Source organism: Arachis ipaensis, chromosome B6 (genome assembly GCF_059453495.1).
Source record: "Arachis ipaensis isolate K30076 ecotype BB chromosome B6, ASM5945349v1, whole genome shotgun sequence".
Lineage (NCBI taxonomy): Eukaryota > Viridiplantae > Streptophyta > Magnoliopsida > Fabales > Fabaceae > Arachis > Arachis ipaensis.
In genome coordinates this window covers 40,391,404-40,397,416 of record NC_142441.1, presented here as the reverse complement: position 1 = coordinate 40,397,416, position 6,013 = coordinate 40,391,404, and the positions used below count along the sequence as shown (strand labels likewise).

Here is a 6,013-nt window from a genome sequence, read left to right as displayed (position 1 = left end):
TTTCAGTGACTCTTTTACTCAGCTGTCCCACTTGTGCCTCCAAATTTCCAATGGTGGACCTTGTTTTATTCATGAAACTTAGAGTGGCCTTAGATAGATCAGAGACTATATTTTCTAAGCTAGATGGATTCTGCTGAGAATTCTCTGTCTGTTGCTGAGTGGATGATGGAAAAGGCTTGCTATTGCTAAACCTGTTTCTTCCACCATTATTAAAGCCTTGTTGAGGCTTTTGTTGATCCTTCCATGAGAAATTTGGATGATTTCTCTATGAGGGATTATAGGTATTTCCATAGGATTCCCCATGTAATTCACCTCTGCTATTGCAGGGTTCTTAGGATCATAAGCTTCTTCTTCAGAAGATGCCTCTTGAGTTCTGTTGGAAGCAACTTGCAATCCATTCAGACTCTGAGAAATCATATTGACTTGCTGAGTCAATATTTTATTCTGAGCCAATATGGCATTCAGAGTATCAATTTCAAGAACTCCCTTCCTCTGAGGCGTCCCATTACTCACAGGATTCCTTTCAGAAGTGTACATGAACTGGTTATTTGCAACCATGTCAATGAGTTCTTGAGCTTCTGCAGGTGTTTTCTTTAGGTGAATGGATCCACCTGCAGAATGGTCCAATGACATCTTTGATAATTCAGACAGACCATCATAGAATATATCCAGGATGGTCCATTCTGAAAGTATGTCAGAAGGACACTTTTTGGTCAGTTTCTTGTATCTCTCCCAAGCTTCATAGAGGGATTCACCTTCTTTCTGTTTGAAGGTTTGAACATCCACTCTAAGCTTGCTAAGCTTTTGAGGAGGAAAGAACTTGGCTAAGAAAGTCGTGACCAGCTTATCCCAAGAGTTCAGGCTATCTTTAGGTTGAGAGTCCAACCATATTCTAGCTCTGTCTTTCACAGCAAACGGAAAAAGCATAAGCCTGTAGACCTCGGGATCAACCCCATTGGTGTTAACAGTGTCACAAATTTGCAAGAATTCAGTTAAGAACTGAAAAGGATCTTCTGATGGAAGTCCATGAAACTTGCAATTCTGTTGCATCAGAGAAACTAATTGAGGCTTTAGCTCAAAATTGTTTGCTCCAATGGCAGGGATTGAGATGCTTCTTCCATGTAAGTTGGAATTTGGTGCAGTGAAGTCACCAAGCATCTTCCTTGCATTGTTGTTGGGTTCGGCCATGTCTCCTTCTTTTTCGAAATTTTCTGTTAGATTTTCTCCAGAGAGTTGTGCTTTAGCTTCCCTTAGCTTCCTCTTCAGAGTCCTTTTAGGTTCAGGATCAGCTTCAACAAGAATGTTCTTGTCCTTATTCCTGATCATATGAAAAAGAAGAGAACAGAAAAGAAAAAATATGGAATCCTCTATGTCACAGTATAGAGATTCCTTATATGAGTATAAGAAGAGAAGAATGGAAGAAAGAAAAGATAAGAATTCGAACACAGAGGAGAAGAGTGGGTTCAAATTTTTGAGTGAAAGAGAGATGTTAGTAGATAAATAAATAAATAGAAGGAGATGAGGGGGAGAGAATTTCGAAAATTAGAAGAAGAAAAGAAAAGAAAAATATTTTTGTTTTAATTTTATTTATTAATTAGTATTCGAAATAGTTAGAAGAAATAATTAATTAATAAGAAAGATTTTTGAAAGAGAGGGAGATGATTTTCGAAAATGAGAGAGAGAAAATTAGTTAGGTAGTTTTGAAAGAGATAAGAATTTTAAAAACAAACAAAAAGTCAATAAGTTAGTTGAAAAAGATTTGAAAATCAATTTTGAAAAGATAAGAGGTTAGAAAAGATTTTGAAATTGATTTTGAAAAAGATGTGATTGAAATTTATTTTGAAAAAGATTTGAAAAAGAAATTTAAAAAGATTTGATTTTGAAAATTAAAGTTGATTACTTGACTAACAAGAAACAAAAAGATATGATTTTAAAATTTAAAGATTGAACCTTTCTTACTAGGCAAGTAACAAACTTAAAATTTTTGAATCAATCACATTAATTGTTAGCATTAGTTTCAAAAATATGAAATAGAAATAAGAAAAAGATTTTGAAAATAAATTTTGAAAATTTTGAAATTATGAAAGAAAAAATGAAAAAGATTTGAAAAAGATAGAATTTTTAAATTGAAAATTTGATTTGACTCATAAGAGACAACTAGATTTTAAAATTTTTTTAAAAAGTCAACTCAAATTTTCGAATTTTATGAGTGAAAAAAGGAAAAGATATTTTTTTTATTTTTGAATTTTAATGATGAGAGAGAAAAACATCAAAAAGACTCAATGCATGAAAATTTTGGATCAAAACAAATGATGCATGCAAGAACACTATGAATGTCAAGATGAACACCAAGAACACTTTGAATGTCAAGATGAACATCAAGACTTTATTTTTTTTAAAAAAATTTAAGAAAATAAAAACATGCAAGACACCGAACTTAGAAATTTTTCATGTTTAGACACTATGAATTCAAAAATGCATATGAAAAACAACAAAAGACACAAAACAAGAAATTATGAAGATCAAACAAGGAGACTTACCAAGAACAACTTGAAGATCATGAAGAATGCAATGCATGAATTTTCGAAAAATACAAGAAAGAGATAAACATGCAATTGACACCAAACTTATGACTTGACACTAGACTCAAACAAGAAACATCAAATTATTTTTGGTTTTTTTGTGATTTTATTAATTAATTTTTTTTGGGTTTTTCGAAAATTAATTTTGAAAAAGAAAATAAGAATTTCAAAATTTCTAATGAGAATTCCAGGAATCATGCAATGTTAGTCTAAAGTTCCGGTCCAGAAATTTGACATGGCTTACTCGCTAGCCAGCCAAGCTTTCAGTGAAAGCTCCGGTCCAAAATACTAGACATGGCCAATGGCCAACCAAGCTTCAGCATACATAGTTCAAGCATGTGAAGAAGAAGCCTCAGTCCAAAAGAATTTAGACATGGCTTTACAGCCAGCCAGGCTTCAACAGATCATGATGAAACTCTAGAATTCATTCTTAAAAATTCTGAAGCCATAGAATAATTTATTTTTTTGAAAATTTTTAATTTTTAATTTTTTCAAAAATAAAAATAGTAAAAACAACTAAAATAAAATTACCTAATCTGAGCAACAACATGAACCGTCAGTTGTCCAAACTCGAGCAATCCCCGGCAACGGCGCCAAAAACTTGGTCTACGAAATCGTGATCGTTCATTCCTTGGTAACGGCGCTGAAAACTTAATACGCACGTTCATAATCTTAGTTCTTCTTCACAACTTTGCACAACTAACCAGAAAGTACACTGGGTCGTCCAAGTAATAAACCTTACGTGAGTAAGGGTCGATCCCACGGAGATTGTCGGCTTGAAGCAAGCTATGGTCACCTTGTAAATCTCAGTCAGGCATATTCAATTGGTTATGGAGATTTAATAATTAAAATATAATTTAAAATATAAAATAGGATAGAAATACTTATGTAATTCATTGGTGAGAATTTCAGATAAGCGTATGGAGATGCTTTTATTCCTTCTGAACCTCTGCTTTCCTACTGCTTTCATTCAATCACTCATACTCCTTTCCATGGCAAGCTGTATGTTGGGCATCACCGTTGTCAATGGCTACATCCCGTCCTCTCAGTGAAAATGGTCCAAAATGCGCTGTCACCGCACGGCTAATCATCTGTCGGTTCTCGATCCTGCTGGAATAGGATTCAGTAATCCTTTTGTGTCTGTCACTACGCCCAGCACTCGCGAGTTTGAAGCTCGTCACAGCCATCCCTTCCCAGATCCTAATCGAAATACCACAGACAAGGTTTAGACTTTCCGGATCTCAAGAATGGCCGCCAATAATTCTAGCCTATACCACGAGGACTCTGATCGTAAATCAGGAGGCTAAGAGATATGCCGTCAAGATTGCTTTCATGTAGAACGGAAGTGTTTGTCAGGCACGTGTTCAAAAGTGAGAATGGTGATGAGCGTCACATAATCATCACATTCATCATGTTCTTGTGTGCGAATGAATATCTTAGAGAAGAAATAGGCTTGAATTGAATAGAAAAACAATAGTACTTTGCATTAATTCATGAGGAACAGCAGAGCTCCTCACCTTAATCTATGGTGTGTAGAAACTCTACCGTTGAAAATACATAAGTGAAGATAGGGTAGACATGGCCGAATGGCCAGCCTCCCATGGAGGTCTCAGAACGTAAAAGTTACATAATGTATTCCAGAGATGTGAAATAAATCACTAAAAGTAGTTTTTATACTAAACTAGTAACTAGGGTTTACAGAAATGAGTAAATGATGCAGAAATCCACTTCCGGGCCCACTTGTTGTGTGCTTAGGCAGAGCATTGAAGCTTTCACATGTAGAGGTCTTCCTTGGAGTTAAACTCTAGTTTGTAACCTGTTTCTGGCGTTTAACTCTGCTTTGCAACCTGTTTCTGGCGTTTAACTCCAGAATAGGGCAGAAAGCTGGCGTTGAACGCCAGTTTGCATTGTCTAAACTCGGGCAAAGTATGGACTATTATATATTGCTGGAAAGCTCTGGATGTCTACTTTCCAACGCAATTGAGAGAGCGCCATTTGAACTCTTGTAGCTCCAGAAAATCCACTTTGAGTGAAGGGAGGTCAGAATCCAACAGCATCTGCAGTCCTTCTTCAGCCTCTGAATCTGATTTTTGCTCAAGTCCCTCAATTTCAGCCAGAAATTACCTAAATCACAGAAAAATACACAAAATCATAGTAAAGTCCAGAAATGTGATTTTTATTTAAAAACTAATAAAAATATATTAAAAACTAACTAAATCATACTAAAAACTATGTAAAAACAATGCCAAAAAGCGTATAAATTATCCACTCATCAGTTGCCTCCCAATAAGCACTTCTTTAATGTCAATAGCTTGACAGTGAGCTCTTAGAGAGCTTCACAGAGACTCAGCGCTTAATGGTAGCCTCCCAACACCAGACTTAGAAGTTGAGTGTGGGGATTCTGTTTGACTCGGTATTGAGAGAAGCTTTTCATGCTTTCTCTCCATGGTTACAAAAGAAGATCCTTGAGCCTTAAACACAAGGTAGTCCTCATTCAATTGAAGGACTAACTCTCCTCTATCCACATCAATCACAGCTTTTGCTGTAGCTAGGAAGGCTCTTCCAAGGATGATGGATTCATCCTCATCCTTCCCAGTGTCTAGGATTATGAAATCAGCAGGGATGTACAGGCCTTCAACCTTTACTAAGACATCCTCTACAAGTCTATAAGCCTGTTTCATTGATTTGTCTGCCATTGATAAACCCATATTTCATGAGTTATTTTGTGCTTAATATGAGTGATTTATTCAATCCTTCACCCACTTATTCATATTAATTGCATGGTTTTACATTCCCTTCCTTATTATGTGATGTACGTGAAAAATATGTTTCCTAAGCTTTAAAATTAATTATTTTAATTACCTTTATTTCCATTCGATGCCGTGATTAGTGTGTTGAGTAGTTTCAGATTTTCTAAGACAGAATGACTTAAAGGATGGAAAAGGAAACGTACAAAAATGGAAGGAAAGTGCGAAACGGAGTTTTGAAGAAACTGGCATCCATGCGATCGCATGGACGACGCGATCGCGTGCCAGGAGCGAAGAAGCAGCGACGCGGCCGCATGACTGATGCGGCCGTGCGACTTGAGCATAGCGCATTCGATGCGGATGCGTGACCGATGCGACCGCGCCACAAGAAAAACTCCAGATGACGCGACCGCGTGACCCACGCGGACGCGTGACAGAGGCCACGTATCAGAATTTACAAAATACGCTCCCAGCGATTTCTGAAGCCCTTTGGCCCCGATCCAGGTACAGAACACACAGACTAGAGGCTATAAAGTGGGGGAATGCATCCATTCAAAAGGGGGGCTCTCCAATTTTTACTTCCCATGATTTAGATTTAGTCTTAAGAGAGGTTCTCTCCTCTCTCTCTTAGGATTTAGGACTTCTCTTAGTTTGTAAGAGTGACTCTCGATCCAAGTTTAATGT

The 6,013-nt window shown here is 36.7% G+C and overlaps 1 non-coding gene across 1 annotated transcript; it reads left to right on the top strand.

Annotated features, from left to right (window-relative positions):
• Positions 1 to 691: 691 nt before the first annotated feature.
• Positions 692 to 795, top strand: LOC148555255 (small nucleolar RNA R71). Its single transcript, XR_015886941.1, has one exon. It is a non-coding gene; the product is annotated as a small nucleolar RNA R71 (small nucleolar RNA).
• Positions 796 to 6,013: the final 5,218 nt, after the last annotated feature.